Source organism: Oryx dammah, unplaced genomic scaffold (assembly GCF_014754425.2).
Source record: "Oryx dammah isolate SB20612 unplaced genomic scaffold, SCBI_Odam_1.1 HiC_scaffold_5, whole genome shotgun sequence".
NCBI classification, from domain to species: domain Eukaryota; kingdom Metazoa; phylum Chordata; class Mammalia; order Artiodactyla; family Bovidae; genus Oryx; species Oryx dammah.
Genome location: NW_024070189.1, coordinates 98,221,090 through 98,242,939, shown reverse-complemented (window position 1 = coordinate 98,242,939; position 21,850 = coordinate 98,221,090). Strand labels below are relative to the sequence as shown.

General features: G+C 39.1%; 1 protein-coding gene and 1 pseudogene across 1 annotated transcript in view; one reads left to right on the top strand and one right to left on the bottom strand.

Moving 5' to 3' along the window:
- Positions 1 to 6,285, bottom strand: part of LOC120863282 — a 60,356-nt pseudogene extending 54,071 nt beyond the window's left edge.
- Positions 1 to 21,850, top strand: part of ADGRE2 (adhesion G protein-coupled receptor E2) — a 188,085-nt gene that overhangs the window by 93,897 nt on the left and 72,338 nt on the right. The gene's annotated exons all lie outside the window — the stretch shown is intronic.

Below are 21,850 nucleotides of genomic sequence, written 5' to 3'. Positions count from 1 at the left end.
TCAATTTAATCTACTATGTCAACAAGCTAATGAAGAGAAATCATATCAATGGATGTAGAAAGAGCAGTTAACAAAACCCAAAATACATTCATAATAATAAACCTGCAGTAGATTGAGTATAGGAACTCCTCTGTTTTGTAGAGAACGTGTAACACAAAGCCAACAACTAATACTTGCCTTGGACAAGCAATATCACTGCAGTGAGTCTCACATTCTTTACCCATAAAATTGGAACAATGACATCCAATTGTATAACGTTATTGCAAGCAAGGGGCTTCCTGGGTGACTCAGTGGGTAAAGAATCTGCCTCTCAATGCAGGAGATGCGGGAGACATGGGTTCCATCCCTTGGTCAAGAAGACTCCCTAGAGGAGGGCATGGCAACCCACTCCAGTATGCTTGCCTGGAGAATCCCATGAACAGAAGAACCCAGTGGACTACAGTCCATACAGTTGCAAAGAGTTGGACACGACTGAAGCAACTGAGCACTGCAAGATATAAATAACACAACTAATATACATGCCCTTGTATGACTACTATTAATCAGTGAATTTTCAGGCATACTGTTTCAATCACTCACAGATATGTTTCCCACCTCACAATCCTACCATCATCTATATATGGCTTTGACAGCTTTAATACTCTGTTGCTCACATTGACCTGAGTGATCTTTACACAGAGTGAGCTGATCATGAGCACCATCCGCTATAAATCTTGCCCTGACTCTCCTAACTTTAGAATTATCAGGACTGACTTCCCAGGTGGCTCCAGTGGTAAAGAACCCACCTACCAATGCAAGAGACGTAAGAGATGCAGGTTCAGTCTCTGAGTCAGGAAGATTCCCCTGGAGAAGGGCATGACAACCCCCTCCAGTATTCTTGCCTGAGAAATCCCATGGACAGAGAAGCCTGACAAAGTGTCAAACATGACTAAAGCAACTTAGCATGCCCTGGTGATCTAGTGGTTAAGATTCTGGGCTTCCACTGCATGGGCATGGGGTTCCACCCCTGGCCAGGGACCTAAGATCTCACATGCCATCCATCCAAAAAAATAAAATTTTTTTAATTAAAAAAAGAATTAAGTATCGATTCAATAATGAAAATATAAGGTCTCTATTATCAGCCTGCTGCTTCACTGGCCCAACTCATGCTTTCAATTTTCTTTCCTGGCCCTCATTATTGGTCCAATATTAAGAACTATTTGAAATTTCCTAAAACACTTTACAATTTAATTAATCTCCACATTTTTCCCATGCCACCTCACACCCTTTCCCCACTGGAAGAATTCAAGTCCAATTTAAAGTTCAGTAAAAGTATATGCTTGCTTGTGAAGCCTTCCCTAATCTCCTCAGAAAAAATCACTTTCACATCCACTGCACCAGGATTGCAGCACTGGCTTAGGGTATAGCTTTCTTTTCATGTCTCTTACCCCTGTTTAAGCTGTAATCTCCTTGAGAGAAGAAACAATGTTTTCATTGTTTCCTTCAACTCTAGACTACAGCTTGGTGCCAAATATACAGTAATAGCTAAATAAAATTTTGTTGAACATCTGAAAGGACAAGTAGTGGAATGAGATTAGATGTATATTTCCATCAGTGAGGGAGAAGAAGAAGCAGTGAGGCCAGAGGAAATGCTCTGAGAGAGAACCAGCAACCAGAGGAGACAGATTGAAGAAAAAAGTTATTTTAGTGCACATGGAATCTCTATCTGGAATCAGGACCTGTAGCGCCACAAGGCTTTGTATCATTAAGGTTTTACTTGTCTCTGTGGATTACCCCCAAGGTTACTACCAAGAAAAGGAGTCCCTTGTGCTATGCCACACCCCCCAACACCTGTGAAAATTCTGTGCCTCACCCAGAAATTATCAGGTAACAGCCTGAATTCAGTGATCCAGTTTCTCTCTTGGATGATGGCTGGGGTTTGTAGCTCTACACTCAGCAAGGGCAGCAAGATGGACCCACTCATAAGCTCCTGGAAGACACTGTTGAGTTTTCTCACCATCTGATATTGGTATAGTAGTCCTAAGGGAATGTAGCAGAAACATTTAGTTTCTGTAATTTTAGGGGATGAATTCTCAAGAGTTCCAATAATGAGGTGTTTTTTTTTTTGTTTGTTTGTTTTTTAATGTTCTACTCTCTGAGAGACCTTGTTCTCTGGAGGAAATAACTATAGAATACACATTTGTGACAGTTTTGAACCTTGGTATATATCTTTGGAACTCATGTGCATTTCTTATCCCATTGGACTCTTCCCTCCCAGGAGGAAGTTACTATTCTTTAGGTGTGATCTCTAATATGCAGAGTACTCCATGATTGTCCTATCCATCTCTGAGGAGCATTTCTTTCTCCAAAGATCTAAAGAATAAAGTTAGAAATCTCAATGTTGTGGAAAATATCCACTGACAAAAGAATGTCCATCCAAATGTCTAGCCAAATATCTACCAGTTAATACATCATTAAAGAAAATTTGGTATATCCATATGATGAAATATTATCAACGGTAAAATATAAAGTGCTGATAACACACTGTTCTTCAGTTGCTAAGTTGTGTCTGACTCTGTGACCTCATGGACTGCAGCATGTCAGGCTTCCCTGTCCTTCATTATCTCCTAGAGTTTTAGTCACATTCGTGTCCATTAAATTAATGATGCTATCTAACCATTTCATCCTCTAACATCCCCTTCTGTTTTTGCCTCCAATCTTTCCCAGCATCAGGGTCTTTTCCAGTGAGTCAGCTCTTCACATCAGGTGGTCAAAGTACTGGAGCTTCAGCTTCAGCATCAGTCCTTCCAACGAATATTCAGGGTTTATTTCCTTTAGCATTGACTTGTTTGATCTCCTTGCTGTCCAAAGGACTCAAAAGAGTCTTCTCCAGCATCACAGTTCAAAAGCATCAATTCTTCAGTGCTCAGGCTTCTTTATGGTCCAACCCTCACCTCCATATGTGACTATTGAGAAAAAAAATATGTTCCACAATATGGGCAAATCTCAAATACATCATGTTAAGTGAAAAAAGCCAGAAACTAACATTGTGTGATTATACTTATATGAAATACCCCCAAAGAGGCAGATCCATAGTAACAAAAAGAAGATTAGTTATTTTCAGAGGCTGGGAGAATGTGAAAATTAAAAAGGAAAGCTAGTGTGTACTGAATTTTCTTGAGGGTGATAAAAATGCTTTAGACTAGATAGACATGAGGTTGAACATTATGAATGTACTGTCACTGGATTGTATACTTTTAAATGCTTAATTTTATGTTTTGTAGAATAAATGGCATCACTCTGTATATATGATTCATAAAATTGTTTTGTTTTTCACTCATACTTTCAAGATGTATCTATATTCTTATAGTTAACTGTAGATCATAGGCTGGAACACTGCAGTGTATGGGTCAAATTGAGCCCACTGCTGTCCCCTCCCCCCCCAACCCCACCTTTGGTAACATTCTCTAAAAGAACATTGATGGGTTATTGGAATCAGACTCTCTAGGTGAGCTTTTGGTTGTTTAAAAATTAGAACAGAACATAGAGGTCAAGTGATTTAGTGATTTACATCTTGTGTGGAAAATATTATTTGATTGCCACTAAAATAAGATGTCATTTTTAGCAGAATCAGAATTATTTAAATGTACCTCCAGTACATTGAGGTTTTCATTTTCCTTTTAATCTGAAAGCACTGGACTACTAGAAGCAAAGAGGTGATGAAACTTGGCTATCTTAACTTTATCTTTAAGGAAGTATTAAAGAAAATATTCTGCCATAATGGGGCTATATCAAAGAGACATAGGAGCAGTCTTAACTCTATCTTAATTTTATCTTTAAAGTTGACAAGAGTGACTCACTGATAGAATAGAGTCCAGAAATATAGCTAGCCAAACCTAGGGGTAATAATTTCATCAGAGTTAGAATAGCAGGATCTGCAGTTAGAATGTTGTTGTTGTTGTTTAGTCACTAAGACCTCTCTGACTCTTTGTGATCCCATTGACTACAATCCCTTAGGCTCCTCTGTCCATGAGATTTTCCAGGCAAGTGTACTTGAGTGGGTTGCCACTTCCTCCTCCAGGAGATCTTCTCCACCCGTAGATCAAACCCTAGTCTCCTGTTGTCTCCTGCACTGGCAGGCAGATTCTTTACCACCGAGCCACCAGGGAACTGTTTTCTCTGGAAACTCCAAATCAGCAAAGGACGTGGCTTTCCAAATGACGTATCGGTAAAGAATCCACCCACAAAGCAGGGGATGCAGGAGACTCAGGTTCTAACCCTCAGTCAGTAAGATCCCCTGGAGGAGGAAATGACAACCCCTCCAGTTTTCTTGCCTGAAAAGTACCACAGACAGAAGAGCTTGCTTGGCTATAGTCCATAGGCTCACAAAGAGTCAGGCACGACTGAGCAATTAAGCAGGAGCACATGGAGAAAGTAAAGAAGTTGATGTTGCCTCAGAAACAGTGAGAATCATATTTGTATTCTTTCTATTGCTCTTTCTTCCTTTTTGATGTTCCAGAATCCCTCGATTTCTAAATCAAAACGCTATTATTTTTATTCCTTCTTACTGAATAACTTCCCTTTCAAAAAATCCACCAACAATTCATTGAAATATAAGTCATGATACATAAAGACACATACTTGAATGCCTGTGTTGGGGTGTGTGTGTGTACAAATGCTTGGAAGCATTTCAGCAATATCCTGAAACTTCAGTTAATGATGTTAAATTATTTTCTTTAATTCTTTGCAAAATGAGATGCATCCCAGAGATGGATATAACAGTTCATCACAGATACTTTGCACTCCAGAGATCATATCTAAAAAGAGATGGGCTCTTCCTGGGAGAAAAAAGAGTCTAATGAGATAGAGGAAATATATGGAGATTCATAATTGCTTCCCAAGAGTCAAAATTGACAAAACAATTTACACATTTTTTTTCTCCCTTAGTCTCTAAAGAACCAACTCTCTCATGATTTCAGGAGGCACTAAGATATATAATTAGGCTCTGTGGGAATTCAGCCCTTGAAGATGAACACTAAAAATGTGAACTCTTTCTCTACATTTACATGAGAATACAAGACCAAACTTAGGTGATGAAGAAATGCAAATGTATCTTTCAGAACCACCATGAGAGGATCCATCTCCCTACACTTTCTGGGTCAGAGATTTTTACTTCATCTATCATCCAAGGAAGAAACTGGATCACTGAAATGAGGGCTCCTCTCTGATAATTTCTGGGTGAGCCACAACTTCACAGGTGTATGCAGATACGATATGGCCTTTTAAATGTAGCAACTTTAAGGATGTCAGCAGGGATAAGAAGAAAAGTTTGACCCACAATCCTGAAAACTGCAGTTCAGTTCAGTTTAGCCGCTCAGTCATGTCTGACTCTTTGCAACCCCATGAACTGCCGCACACCAATCTTCCCTGTCTATCACCAACTCCCAGAGTTTACTCAAACCCATGTCCATTGAGTCGGTGATGCCATCCAACCATCTCATCCTCTGTCATCCCCTTCTTCTCCTGCCCTCAATCTTTCCCAGGATCACAGTCTTTTCAAATGAGTCAGCCCTTTGCATCAGATGGCCAAACTATTGGAGTTTCAGCTTCAACATCAGTCCCTCCAATGAACACCCAGGACTGATTTCCTTTAGGATGGACTGGTTGGATCTCTTTGCAGTCCAAGTGACTCTCAAGAGTCTTCTCCAACATCACAGTTCAAAAGCATCAATTCTTTAGTGCTCAGCTTTCTTTATAGTCCAACTCTTATTAGACATGAACAAATGAGAACAATTCCAAGGATGGAGCAATCCAAAAATCTTCAACATTGGGAGCTTGAAGGGTCTAAACCTGTATGCCACTGAAATGTCAATGCTGGTTTCACAAAGTCAGATGAATAGGAGTACAAAAGAGATGATTCCATGGGATCCTGAGATAAGATTAGTTACCCTAAGATAAGTTCATTTGTATCTTTTTTTTTTTTTTTTTTTAGATTCCTCAAAACTTCACTCAGTAGCACAATCTCTATGTCTATCCAGGTTGCTGCAAATGACATTATTTCACTCTTCTTAATGTTTCATTATATATAAGTACCACATCTTCTCTATCCATTCCTCTGTCGATGGACATTTGAATTGCTTCCATGTCTTGGTTGTTGTCAACAATGCTGCAACGATGAACAATGGGGACCATGTATCCTTTTGAAGCATGTTTTTCTCTGGGTATACGCCCAAGAGTGGGATTGTGGAATCTTATGGTAGCTCTATTTTTAGTTTTCAAACGAACCTCCAGACTATTCTCCATAGGGGCCGTACCAATCTACATTCCCACCAACAATGTAGAAGAGTTCAATCTTCTTCAACCCTCTCCAGAATTTATTATCTGTAGTTTTTTTTATGATGGCCATTCTGACTGATGTGAGGTGATATCTCATTGTAGTTTTCATTTTCTATGGAGAAGTGTCTGTTTAGATATTCTCATATTTTTATTTGGTTGTTTGTTTCCATTTTAAGTCACAAGGACTATAAATTTGGGAGACTAATCCTTTGTTTGTCACTTCATTTGCAAATATTTTATCCCATTCTGTGGGTTGTCTTTTAATTTATTTTGTGGTTTCCGTTACTGTGTAAAACCTCTTCAATTTAGTTTGGTACCTTTTGTTTCTTTTTTTAATTTTCATTACTCAGGGAGACAGAAAAAAGTTGTTGCTGTGATTTATGTCAGAGAATGTTCTACCTATGTTTTCCTCTAAAAGTTTTAGAGTATCTGATCTTACATTTAGGTCTTTAATCCATTTTGAGTTTATTTTTGTGTATGGTGTAAAGGAGTGTTCTAAATTTCACTTTTTATATGTGGCTGTTAAAAGACACTTACTCCTTGGAAGAAATGTTATGAGCAACCTAGATAGCATATTCAAAAGCAGAGATATTACTTTGCCAACTAAGGTCCGTCTAGTCAAGGCTATGATTTTTCCAGTGGTCATGTATGGATGTGAGAGTTGGACTCTGAAGAAGGCTGAGCGCCGAAGAATTGATGCTTTTGAACTGTGGTGTTGGAGAAGACTCTTAAGAGTCCCTTGGACTACAAGGAGATCCAACCAGTCCATTCTGAAGGAGATCAGGCCTGGGATTTCTTTGGAAGGAATGATGCTAAAGCTGAAACTCCAGTACTTTGGCCACCTCATGTGAAGAGTTGACTAATTGGAAAAAACTCTGATGCTGGGAGGAATTGGAGGCAGGAGAAGAAGGGGACGACCAAGGAAGGATGAGATGGCTGGATGGCATCACTGACTCGATGGACGTGAGTCTGAGTGAACTCCGGGAGTTGGTGATGGACAGGGAGACCTGGCATGCTGCGATTCATGGGGTCGCAAAGAGTTGGACACGACTGAGCGATTGAACTGAACTGAACTGTCCAGTTTTCACAGGAATGTTTATAGAAGATATTGTCTTTACTCCATTGTATAATCTTGTCTTCTTTGTTGTAGAGTAATTGACTACAGGTGTGTAGGTTTATTTCTGGGCTTCTATCCTATTCTGTTGATCTTTATTTCTGTTTTTGTACCAGTACCATGCTGTTTTGATGACCATAGCTTTGCAGTATAGTAAGAAGTCAGGGAACCTGATTTCCACAGCTCTATTTTTCTTTCTCAAGATTGCTTTAGCTATTCATGGTCTTTTGTGTCGCCATACAACTTTTAAAAATTTTTTTGTTCTAGTCCTGTAGAAAATGCCATTGGCAATCTGACAGGAATTGCATTGAATCTGCTGATTGACTAGGGTAGTATAGTTATTTTGACAATATTGATTATCCAATCAAAGAAGATGGTATATCTTTCCACCATTTGCATCATCTTCAATTTCTTCACCAGCAAATTATAGTTTTTGGAGAGCAGGTCTTTTCTCTCCTTCAGTTCAGTTCATTCACTCAGTCATGTCTGACTCTTTGTGACACCATGAATCATAGCACACCAGGCCTTCCTGTCCATCACCAACTCCCAGAGTTCACTCAAACTCATGTCCATCAAGTCGGTGATGCCATCCAGCCATATTATCCTCAGTCATCCCCTTCTCCTCCTGTCCCCAATCCCTTCCAGCATCAGAGTCCTTTCCAATGAGTCAACCCTTCGCATGAGGTGGCCAAAGTATTGGAGCTTCGGCTTTAGCATCAGTCCTTACAATGAACACCCAGAACTGATCTCCTTTAGAATGGACTGGTTGGATCTCCTTGCAGTCCAAGGGACTCTCAAGAGTCTTCTCCAACACCACAGTTCAAAAGCATCAATTCTTCAGCGCTCAGCTTTCTTCTCAGTTCAACTCTCACATCCATACATGACTACTGGAGAAACCATAGCCTTGACTAGATGGACCTTAGTCGGCAAAGTAATGTCTCTGCTTTTGAATATGCTATCTAGGTTGGTCATAAATTTCCTTCCAAAGAGTAACTGCCTTTTAATTTCATGGCTGCAATCACCATCTGCAGTGATTTTGGAGCCCAGAAAAATAAAGTCTAACACTGTTTCCACTGTTTTTCTATCTATTTCCCATGAAATGATGGGACCAGATGCCATGATCTTCGTTTTCTGAATGTTGAGCTTTAAGCCAACTCTTTCACTCTCCTCTTTCACTTCCATCAAGAGGCTTTTTAGTTCCTCTTCACTTTCTGCCATAAGGGTCGTGTCATCTGCATATCTGAGGTTATTGATATTTCTCCTTGCAATTTTGATTCCAGCATGTACTTCTTCCAGCCCAGCATTTCTCATGATGTACTCTGCAAATAAGTTGAGTAAGCAGGGTGACAATATACAGCCTTGACATACTCCTTTTCCTATTTGGAACCAGTATGTTGTTCCCTGTCCAGTTCTAACTGTTGATTCCTAACTTGCATATAGGTTTCTCAAGAGGCAGGTCATGTGGTCTGGTATGCCCATCTCTTGAAGAATTTTCCACAGTTTATTGTGATCCACACAGTCAAAGGCTTTGGCATCGTCAAAAAATAAATAAATAAATAAAGCAGAAATAGATGTTTTTCTGGAACTCTCTTGTTTTTCTTCGATAATCCAGTGGATGTTGGCAATTTGATCTCTGGTTCCTCTGCCTTTTCTAGGACCGGCTTGAACATCTGGAAGTTCATGGCTCACATATTGCTGAAGCCTGGCTTGGAGAATTTTGAGCATTACTTTGCTAGCATGTGAGATGAGTGCAATTGTGCGGTAGTTTGAGCATTCTTTGGCATTGCCTTTCTTTGGGATTGGAATGAAAACTGACCTTTTCCAGTCCTGTGGCCACTGCTGAGTTTTCCAAATTTGCTGGCATATTGAGTGCAGCACTTTCACAGCATCATCTTTCAGGATTTGAAACAGCTCAACTGAAATTCCATCACCTCCACTAGCTTTGTTCGTAGTGATGTTTTCTAAGGCCCACTTGACTTCACATTCCAAGATGTCTGGCGCTAGGTGAGTAATCAAACCATCGTGATTATCTGTGTCGTCATTTTTGTACGGTTCTGTGTATTCTTGCCACTGCTTCTTAATATCTTCTGCTTCTGTTAGGTCCATACAATTTCTGTGAAATGTTCCCTTGGTATCTCTAATTTTCTTGAAGAGATCTCTAGTCTTTCCCATTGTGTTGTTTTCCTTCATTTCTTTGCATTGATAGCTGAAGAAGGCTTTCTTATCTCTTCTTGTTATTCTTTGAAACTCTGCATTCAGATGCTTATCTTTCCTTTTCTCCTTGGCTTTTCGCTTCTCTTCTTTTCACAAGTATTTGTAAGGCCTCCCCAGACAGCCATTTTGCTTTTTTGCATTTCTTTTCCATGGGGATGGTCTTGATCCCTGTCTCTTGTACAATGTCACGAACCTCATTCCATAGTTCATCGGGTACTCTGTCTATCAGATCTAGGCCTTTAAATCTATTTCTCACCTCCACTGTATAATCATAAGGGATTTAACTGAGGTCATACCTGAATGGTCTAGCGGTTTTCCCTGTTTTCTTCAATTTCAGTCTAAATTTGATAATAAGGATTTCATGATCTGAGCCACTGTCAGCTCCTGGTCTTGTTTTTGTCGACTGTGTAGAGCTTCTCCATCTTTTGCTGCAGAGAATGCAATCAATCTGATTTCAGCATTGAGTGTCTGGTGATGTCCATCTGTAGAGTCTTCTCTTGTGTTGTTGGAGGTGGGTGTTTGCTATGACCAGTGCATTCTCTTGGTGAAACTCTATTAGTCTTTGCCCTGCTTCATTCCGTATTCCACGGCCAAATTTGCCTGTTACTCCAGGTGTTTCTTGACTTCCTACTTTTGCATTCCAGTCCCCTAGAATGAAAAGGACATCTTTATGGGGTGTTAGTCCTAAAAGGTCTTGTAGGTCTTCATAGAACCGTTCAACTTCAGCTTCTTCAGCATTACTGGTTGGGGCATAGACTTGGATAACTGTGATATTGAATGGTTTGCCTTGGAGACGAACAGAGATCATTCTGTCATTTTTGAGATTGCATCCAAGTACTGCATTTTGGACTCTTCTGTTGACCATGATGGCTACTCCATTTCTTCTAAGGGATTCTTGCCCGCAGTAGTAGATATAATGGTCATCTGAGTTAAATTCACCCATTCCAGTCCATTTAGTTCGTTGATTCCTAGAATGCCGACGTTCACTCTTGCCATCTCCTGTTTGACCACTTCCAATTTGCCTTGATTCATGGACCTGACATTCCAGGTTCCTAAGAAATGTTGCTCTTTACAGCATTGGACCTTGCTTCTATCACAAGTCACATCCACAGCTGAGTATTGTTTTTGCTTTGGCTCCATCCCTTCATTCTTTCTGGAGTTATTTCTCCACTGACCTCCAGTAGCATAATGGGAACCTACTGACCTGGGGAGTACCTCTTTCAGTATCCTATCATTTTGCATTTTCATACTGCTCAGAAAATTAGATTATAGATTTACTGAGCATGGCCCTGCCCATCAGAACAAGACTCAGTTTCCCCCAGTCAGTCTCTCCCATCAGGAAACTTCCATAAGCCTCTTACCCTTATCCATCAGAGGGCAGACAGAATGAAAACCACAATCACAGAAAACTAATCAAACTGCTCACTTGGACCACAGCCTTGTCTAACTCAGTGAAACTATGAGCCATGCTGTGTAGCACCACCCAAGATGGATGGGTCCTAGTAGAGAGTTCTGACAAAACCTGGCCCACTGGAGAAGGGAATGGCAAACCACTTCAGTATTCTTTCCTTGAGAACCGCATCAACAGTATGAACAGTATAACCATCACCAGTGTCTAATTCAAAAACATTTTCATTACCTCAAAAAGAAACACCACACTCATTACCAATCATTCTCCATTGCTCTCTCCTCCTAGCTGCTGGAAATCATTAACCTGTTTTCTATTTCTGTGTATTTCCCTTTTCTTGATTTTTCACATAAATAAATTCATACCAAGTGTAATCTTATGTGATTTGTTTCTTTGACTTAACGTAAAGGTCCATCCATGTTGAAGTATGAATCTGTATTCATATCTTTCATGGTTGAAAAATATCTCATTGTATGCATATTCTGCCTTTTGTTTACACAAGTTAGTGGATATATGAGTTGTTTCCACATTTTGGCTATTATGAATAGTGCCTGATAAACCTATTCTCTGTTGCATTTTTAAATTTCATTCCTTATGTTCTTCAGTTCCAAAATCTCTAATTTTCTTATGAATTCTCTTTGTTAACCTTTGTTTTGTTCGTGTATTGTTTTTCTGATTTCACTGGCTTGTCTGTCAGCATTCTCTTGTAGTTCTCACTGAGCCTCCTTTAAACAATTATTTTGAATTATTTGTCAGGCAATTTATAGTTGTCCATTTCTTATCATATGACTTCCCTTAATGTGGAATCTAAAAAGAGATTATACAAAGGAACTTACTTACAAAACAGAAAAAGACTCACAGACTTAGATAATGAACCTATGGTTCCCAGGGGAAAGGGATAGTCAAGGACTTGAGGAAGGTCATGTACACGCTGCTATATTTAAAATGGATAATCAACAAGGACCTACTGAACTTTGCTTACTGTTATCTGCCAGCCTGGATGGGAGGGGGGGTTTAGGGGAAAATGGATTCATATATATGTATGGCTGAGTCCCTTCACTGTTCATATAGATATTCATTTCTTTGATGTCTTTCACTGGAATATTGTTATCCTTTGATGGTGTCATATTTCCTTAACTTTTCTTGTTTCTTATAGCCTTTTCTTGATGACCACACATGTGATGGAGCAATCATATCTTACAAATTTTATCAACTAGCCTCAGTAAGAAAAATTCTTCACAGTATGACTGTGAAGATGTCATCTAGGTGAGATGTGACAGTTCTAACTCCAGGATTATGTTGAGTAGAAGTGGTGAAATTGAGCATATTCCTTTGTTACACATCTTAGACAACTTTCTTTTTTTGCCATCGAGTATCTATAGACTTGTCATGCTTGCATGCCTGCTAAGTCTCCTCAGTTGTGTCCAACCCTTTGTGATGCTATGGACTGACGTCCTCCAGGCTCTTCTGCCCATGGGATTCTCCAGGCAAGAATACTGGAGTGGGTTGCCATGCTCTCTTCCAGGGTATCTTCCCAACCCAGCAATCGAATCCACATCTCATGTCTCGAGCACTGGCAAGTGGGTTTTATACCACTAGTGCCACCTGGAAAGCCCATGGACTTGTCATATACAGCCTTTATTATGAGCTGCTTGTATATTCTGGAAATTAATCCTTTGCCAGTTGTTTGATTTGCTATTATTTTCTTCCATTCTGAAGGTTGTCTTTTCACCTTGTTTGTAGTTTCCTTTGCTGTGCAAAAGCTTTAAAGTTTAATTAGGCTCCACTTCTTTATTTTTGTTTTTATTTCTACTACACAAGGAGGTGGGACATAGAGGATCTTGTTGTGATTTATGTAATTAAGTGTTCTGCCTATGTTTTCCTCTAAGAGTTTTATAGTTTCTGGTCTTACATTTAAGTGTTTAATCCACTTTGAGTTTATCTTTGTGTTTGGTGTTAGGAAGTGTTCTAATTTCATTCTTTCACATGAAGCTGTCTAGTTTTCCCAGCACCACTTATTGAAGAGGCTATCTTTGCCCCCTTGTATACTCTTGCCTCCTTTCTCAAAAATAAGGTATACATAAGTGTGTGGGTTTTCCTGTGGACTTTCCATCTTGTTCCATTGCTCTATATTTCTGTTTTTGTGCCACTACCATATTCTTTTGATGACTATAACTTTGTAGTATATGCTGAAGTCAGGAAGGTTCATTCCTTCAGCTCCATTCTTCTTTCCCAAGATTTCTTTGGCTATTCAGGGTCTTTTGTGTTTCCATATGAATTGTGAAGTTTTTTGTTCTAGTTCTGTAAAAAAATGCCTTTGGTAATTTGATAGGGATCACAATGAATCTGTAGACTGTATTTGGTAGTATAGTCTTTTTCACGATATTGATGCTTCCAACCCAGAAACATGGAATATTTCTCCATCTGTTTATGTCATCTTTGATTTATTTCATCAGTGTCTTATAATTTTCTGTATACAGCTCTCTTCTGTCCTTAGGTAAGTTTATTCCTATTTATTTTATTCTTTTTGTTGCAGTGATGAATGGAATTAATTCCTTAATTGCTCTTTCTGATTTTTCATTGTTAGTGTATAGTAATGTAAATGATTTATGTGTATTGATTTTGTATCCTGTGGCATTGTGAAATTCACTAATTAGCTCTAATAATTTTCTGATAGTATCTTTAGATTTTCTATGTATAGTGTCATGTCATCTGAAAATAGAATTTTACTTCTTTTCCAACCTGAATTACTTTTATTTCTTTTTGTTCTCTGATAGCCATAGATCAGACTTCCAAAAGTATATTGAATAATATACTTGGTGGTGATTATGGGCACCCTTGTCTTGTTCCTGATCTTAGAGATAATGCTTTCAGTTTTTCACCATTGAGAATAATGTTTGTTGTGGGTTTATCACATATGGCCTTTACTATGGGTTCCAGGGAATAGCAATAGGAGATAAGAAAATCTTCCTCAGTGATCAGTGCAAAGAAATAGAGGAAAACAACAGAATGGGAAAGACTAGAGATCTCTTCAAGAAAATTAGAGATACCAAGGGAATATTTCAAGCAAAGATGGGCACAATAAAGGACAGAAATGGTATGGACCTAACAGAAGCAGAAGATATTAAGAAGAGGTGGCAAGAATACACAGAAGAGCTATACAAGAAAGATCTTAATGACCCAGATAACCACGATGGTGTGATCACTTACCTAGAGCCAGACACCCTGAGTGTGAATTCAAGTGGGTATTAGGAAGCATCATTACAAACAAAGTTAGTGGAAGTGATGAAATTCCAGCTGTGCTATGTCAAAACCTAAAAGATGATGCTGTGAAAGTGCTGCACTCAATATGCCAGCAAATTTGGAAAACTCAGCAGTGGCCACAGGACTGGAAAATTCAGTTTTCATTCCAATACATGTCTTGGCTTTTGTGAAAAGTGCTACAATGAACATTATATATGTGTGTACACATGGTGTATATGTGTCTTTCTGAATCATGGTTTTACTCAGGGTGGAATTGCTGGGTCATAAGGTAGATTTATTACTAGTTTTTAAAGTAATCTCTGGGATGACCCAGAAAGATGATATGGGGAGGGTGGTGGGAGGGGGGTTCAGGGTTGGGAACTCATGTACACCTGTTGTGGATTCATGTCAATGTATGGCAAAACCAATACAGTATTGTAAAGTAAAAAAATAAAGAAATAAATAATCTCCATACTGTTCTCCATAGTGATTACATCAATCTACATTCCTACCAACAGTGCAAAAGAGTTCCCTTTCTGCACATCCTCTCCAGCATTTGTTGTTTGTAGCTTTCTGATGATGGGAACGTTGTTTTTTAAAGCAAGTACATTGTTTTTTAAAGCAAGTACATTTTGTGATGGCTCATCATTCAGCAATCAATAACTGATACCCAATCCTTGGAGAATATCCTAGAATCTTTCCTCAACCATTTCACATGTCTCCCTTATGTTTTTCTGTTCTAGGACTCTGCTTTCTGCTATTTTGAGCAAGTTTTGGGAGATGGTAAAGGACAGGGAAACCTGGTATGCTGCAGTCCATGAGGTCACAAAGAGTCAGACACAACTGAGAGACTGAACTGAACCGATGTTGAGGTAGGTTCCTACTATGCCCTTTTTTGAAGAGTTTTTATCATAACTGTGTGCTGGTTTATCAAAGACTTTTTCTGCATCTATTGAGATTATCATTTTTAATTAATAAGTTTATTTTAAATGGAGAATGATTACCTTACAATTTGCTGATGAAAATTGCCATACATCAATATGAATCAGCCACAGGCACACATGTGTCATGTTATTTTTATCTTTTGATTTGTTAATATGGTGTAACGAGACTGATCTGCATATATTGAAGAATCCTTGTATCCCTGGGATAAACCAGACTTGATCATGGTGTATGATCTTTTTAACATGGTATTCAATTCCGTTTGCTAAAATTCTGTTGTGGATTTTTCCATCTATGTTCATCAGTGATATCAGCTTGTAATTTTCTTTTCTGCATGTTGTCTCTGATTGGTTTTGGTATCAGATTGATGGTGGCCTTGTAGAATGAATTTAAAAGTGTTCCTTCCTCTGCAATTTTTAGAAGAGTTTTAGAAATACAGGCATTAGCTTTTCCCTAAATGTTCAATAGAATTCACCTGTGAAGCCATCTGACCTTGGGCTTTTGTTTTGGGAGAGATTTTTGATCACAGTTTTTATTTCAGTGCTTGTAATTGGGGTGTTCATAATTTCTATTTCTTCCTGGCTCAGTCTTGAGAGATAGAACTTTTCTAAAACTCTGTCCATTTCTTCCATGTTGTCCATTTTATTGGTTTATCGGTTCAATTCAGTCGCTCAGTTGTGTCTGACTCTTTCTGACCCCATGGACTGCAGCATGCCAGGCTTCCCTGTCCATCAACAACTCCTGAAGCTTGCTCAAATTCATAGCCATCGAGTCAGGGATGCCATCCAAACATCTCATCCTCTGCTGTCCCCTTCTACTCCTGCCTTCAATCTTTTCCATCATCAGGGTCTTTTCCAGTGAGCCAGTTCTTCACATCAGGTGGGCAAAGTATTGGAGTTTCAGCTTCAGCATCAGTCCTTCCAATGAATATTCAGGACTGATATCCTTTAGGATTGACTGGTTTGATCTCTTTGCAGTCCAAGGCACTCTCAAGAGTTTTCTCCTACACCACAGTTCAAAAGTGTCAATTTGTTGGTTCTAATCTTTATAGTCCAACTCTCACATCCATACTTGATCCTGAAAAAACCATACCTTGGACTAAATGGACCTTTGTTGGCAAAGTAATGTCTGCTTTTTAAAATGTTGTCTAGTTTGGTCATAGCTTTTCTTCCAAGGAGAAAACAACTTCACATTTATATATTTTAATATATTGGCATATAGTTGCTCATAACAGTCTCTTATGATCCTTTGTATTTCAAATTCTCCTTTTTCATTTCTCAGTTCAGTTCAGTTCAGTAGCTCAGTCATGTCTGACGCTTTGCGACCCCATGAATCGCAGCACGCCAGTCCTCCCTGTCCATCACCAACTCCAAGAGTTCACTCAAACTCACGTCCATTGAGTCAGTGATGCCATCCAGCCATCTCACCTCTGTCGTCCCCTTCTCCTCCTGCCCCCAATCCCTCCCAGCATCAAAGTCTTTTCCAATGAGTCAACGCTTTGCAAGAGGTGGCCAAAGTACTGGAGTTTCAGCTTTAGCATAATTCCTTCCAAAGAAATCCCAGGGCTGATCTCCTTCAGAATGGGCTGGTTGGATCCCCTTACAATCCAAGGGACTCTCAAGAGTCTTCTCCAACACGACAGTTCAAAAGCATCAATTCTTGGGCGATCAGCTTTCTTCACAGTCCAATTCTCACATCCGCACATGACTACTGGAAAAATCATAGCCTTGACTAGATGGACCTTAGTCGGCAAAGTAATGTCTCTGCTTTTGTATATGCTATCTAGGTTGGTCAAAACTTTTCTTCCAAGGAGTAAGCGTCTTTTAATTTCATGGCTGCAGTCACCATCTGCAGTGGTTTTGGAGCCCAAAAAAGTAAAGTCTGACACTGTTTTCACTGTTTCCACTCTTTCCCCATCTATTTCCCATGAAGTGATGGGACCGGATGCCATGATCTTCATTTTCTGAATGTAGAGCTTTAAGCCAACTTTTTCACTCTCCTCTTTCACTTTCATCAAGAGGCTTTTGAGTTCCTCTTCACTTTCTGCCATAAGGGTGGTGTCATCTGCATATCTGAGGTTATTGATATTTCTCCTGGCAATCTTGATTCCACCTTATACTTCTTCCAGCCCAACGTTTCTCATGATGTACTCTGCATGTAAGTTAAATAAGCAGGGTGACAATATACTGCCTTGATGTACTCCTTTTCTTATTTGGAACCAGTCTGTTGTTCCATGTCCAGTTCTAACTGTTGCTTCCTGACCTGCATACAGTTTTCTCAAGAGGCAGGTCAGGTTGTCTGGTATTCCCATCTCTTTCAGAAATTTCCACAGTTTATTGTGATCCACACAGTCAAAGGTTTTGGCATAGTCAATAAAGCAGAAGTAGATGTTTTTCGGGAACTCTCTTGCTTTTTTGATAATCCAGCAGATGTTGGCAATTTGATCTCTGGTTCCTCTGCCTTTTCTAAAACCAGCTTGAACATCGGGAAGTTCACGGTTCACATATTGCTGAAGCCTGGCTTGGAGAATTTTGAGCATTACTTTACTAGTGTGTGAGATGAGTGCAATTGTGCAGTAGTTTGAGCGTTCTTTGGCATTGCCTTTCTTTGGGATTGGAATGAAAACTGACCTTTTCCATTCCTGCGGCCACTGTTGAGTTTTCCAACTTTGTTGGCATATTGAGTGCAGCATTTTCACAGCATCATCTTTTAGGATTTGAAATAGCTCAACTGGAATTCCATCACCTCCACTAGCTTTGTTTTTAGTGATGCTTTCTAAGGCCCACTTGACTTCACATTCCAGGATGTCTGGCTCTAGATGAGTGATCACACCATCGTGATTATCCAGGTCATGAAGATCTTTTTTGTACTGTTCTTCTGTGTTTTCTTGCCACTTCTTCTTAATATCTTCTGCTTCTGTTAGGTCCATACCATTTCTGTCCATTATTAAGCCCATCTTTGCATGAAATGTTCCCTTGGTATCTCTAATTTTCTTGAAGAGATCTCTAGTCTTTCCCATTGTGTTGTTTTCCTCTATTTCTTTGCATTGATCACTGAAGAAGGCTTTCTTATCTCTTCTTGCTATTCTTTGGAACTCTGCATTCAGATGCTTATATCTTTCCATTTCTGGTTTGCTTTTTGCTTCTCTTCTTGTCACGGCTATTTGTAAGGCCTCCCCAGACAGCCATTTTGCTTTTTTGCATTTCTTTTCCATGGGGATGTTCTTGATCCCTGTCTCCTGTACAATGTCACGAACCTCATTCCATAGTTCATCAGGCATTCTATCTATCAGATCTAGGCCCTTAAATCTATTTCTCACTTCCACTGTATAATCATATGGGATTTGATTTAGGTCATACCTGAATGGTCTAACGGTTTTCCCTACTTTCTTCAATTTGAGTCTGAATTTGGAGAAGGGAATGGCAAACCACTTCAGTATTCTTGCCTTGAGAACCTCATGAACAGTATGAAAAGGCAAAATGATAGGATACTGAAAGAGGAACTCCCCAGGTCAGTAGGTGCTCAATATGCTACTGGAGATCAGTGGAGAAATAACTCCAGAAAGAATGAAGGGATGGAGCCAAAGCAAAAACAATACCCAGTTGTGGATGTGACTGGTGATTGAAGCATGATCCAATGCTGTAAAGAGCAATATTGCATAGGAATCTGGAATGTCAGGTCCATGAATCAAGGCAAATTCGAAATGGTCAAACAGGAGATGGCAAGAGTGAACGTCAAAGTTTTAGGAATCAGCGAACTAAAATGGACTGGAATGGATGAATTTAACTCAGATGACCATTATATCTACTACTGTGGGCAGGAATCCCTCAGAAGAAATGGAGTAGCCATCATGGTCAACAAAAGAGTCCAAAATGCAGTACTTGGATGCAATCTCAAAAATGACAGAATGATCTCTGTTCACCTACAAGGCAAACCATTCAATATCATGGTAATCCAAGTCTATGCCCCAACCAGTAATGCTGAAGAAACTGAAGTTGAACGGTTCTATGAAGACCTACAAGACCTTTTAGAACTAACACCCCATAAAGATGTCCTTTTCATTCTAGGGGACTGGAATGCAAAAGTAGGAAGTGAAGAAACACCTGGAGTAACAGGCAAATTTGGCCTTGGAATGTGGAATGAAGCAGGGCAAAGACTAATAGAGTTTTGCAAGAGAATGCACTGGTCATAGCAAACACCCACTTCCAACAACACAAGAGAAGACTCTACACATGGACATCACCAGATGGTCAACACTGAAATCAGATTGATTATATTCTTTGCAGCCAAAGATGGAGAAGCTCTATACAGTCAGCAAAAACAAGACCAGGAGCTGACAGTGGCTCAGATCATGAACTCCTTGTTTTCATTTCTAATTTTGTTTATTTGATGCTTCTCTTTTTTTCTTGATGTGTCTGGCTAGAGATTTGTCTATTTTATCTTCAAAAAGAATGAGATTTTAGTCATCTTTTTTTTTCTTTTCCATTTATTTCTGCTCTATCTAATCTTAATGATTTCTTTCTTTCTGCTAACTTTGGGAGTTTTTTGTTCTTTTTCCAGTTGTTTTGAGTGTAAACTTAGTTTCTTGTTTCTTGAGGTAGGATTGTATTGCTATAATCTTACCTCTTAGAATCGTTTTTGCTGCATCCCATAGGTGTTGAGTTGTCGTGTTTTCATTGTACATTGTTACTAGGAATTTTTTTATTTCTCTTTGGATTTCCTCAGTAACTTGTTGATTATTTAGAAAAATATTGTTTAACCTCCATGTGTTTGTGTTTTATAGGGTGGGTGTTTCCTGTAATTGATATCTAGTCTCATAGCACTGTGGTCAGAAAAGATTCTTGATATGATTTCAATTTTCTTAAATTTACTGAGGTTTGATTTGTGACCCAAGATGTAATCTATCCTGGGGGATCGTCCCTGTGCACTTGAAAAGAAAGTGTATTCTTCTGTATATCTTCTGTATTTGCATGGAATGTCCTGAAGATATCAGTGATATCCATATGGTTTAATGTGTTATTTAAGGCTTGTTTTCTTATTTTCTGTTTTCTTATTTTGTTTTGATGATCTGTCCACTAGTGTAGTGGGGTGATAAAGTGACCTACTATTATTGTATTACTGTCAATTTCTCCTTTTACGCCTATTAGTGTTTGTCTTATGTGTGAAAGTGCTCCTATCTTGGGTGTATAAATATTTACAATTGTTATGTCTTCCTCTTGGGTTGATCCCTTGATCATTATGTAATATCCTTCCTTATCTCTTTTAATATTCCTTATTTTAAGGTCTATTTTGTCTGATATGAAGACTGTTATTCTGGCTTTGTTTTGATTTCCATTTACATGGAATAGCTTTTCTCATCCTCTCACTTTCAGTCTGTATGTGTCTCTAAGTCTGAAGTGGGTTTCTCATAGACAGCATATATATGGGTCTTATTTGTTTTTGTATTTTGTATCCATTCAGCCAGTGTGTGTCTTTTGGTTGGAGCGTTTAATCCGTTTACATTTAAAGTAAATTGATATATGTGTTCCTATTGTCATTTTCATAATTGTTTGAGGTTTGGTTTTGTAGCTCTTTTTCTTCTCTTGTGTTTCCTGTATATATAAGTCCCTTTAACATTTGCTGTAAAGCTGATCTGGTGGCACTAAATTCTCTTAACATTTGCATGTCTATAAGCTTTTGATTTTTCCATCAATTTTGAATGAGGTCCTTGCCAGGTAGAGTAATCGTGGTTGTAAGATTTTCCTTTGCTGCTTTTAATATTATTTCTTTGTGCTTAATCTTTGTTAGTTTGATTAGGCCACATAGTCTGTCCCAAAGCAAACCTCAATAAGTTTAAGAGGATAGGAAGTATATAAAACATCTTTTCCAATCACAATGATATAAAATTAGAAGTCAAGTGCTGGGCTGGAAGAAGCACAAGCTGCAATCAAGATTGCTGGGAGAAATATCAATAACCTCAGATATGCAGATGATACCACCCTTATGACAGAAAGTGAAGAGAAACCAAAAAGCCTCTTGATGAAAGTGAAAGAGGCGAGTGAAAAAGTTGGCTTAAAGCTCAACATTCAGAAAACGAAGATCATGGCATCTGGTACCATCACTTCATGGGAAATAGATGGGGAAACAGTGGAAACAGTTTCAGACTTTATTTTCTTGGGCTCCAAAATCACTGCAGATGGTGACTGCAGCCATGAAATTAAAAGACGCTTATCCTTGGAAGGAAAGTTATGACCAACCTAGACAGCATATTAAAAAGCAGAGACATTACTTTGCCAACAAAGGTCCGTCTAGTCAAGGCTATGGTTTTCCAGTAGTCATGTATGGATGTGAGAGTTGGACTGTGAAGAAAGCTGATCGCCCAAGAATTGATGCTTTTGAACTGTGGTGGTGGAGAAGACTCTTGAGAGTCCCTTGGACTGCAAGGAGATCCAACCAGTCCATCCTAAAGGAGATCAATCCTGGGTGTCCATTGGAAGGACTGATGCTAAAGCTGAAACTCCAGTACTTTGGCCACCTCATGCAAAGAGTTGACTCATTGGAAAGGACTCTGATGCTGGGAGGGATTGGGGCAGGAGGAGAAGGGGACGACAGAGGATGAGATGGCTGGATGGCAT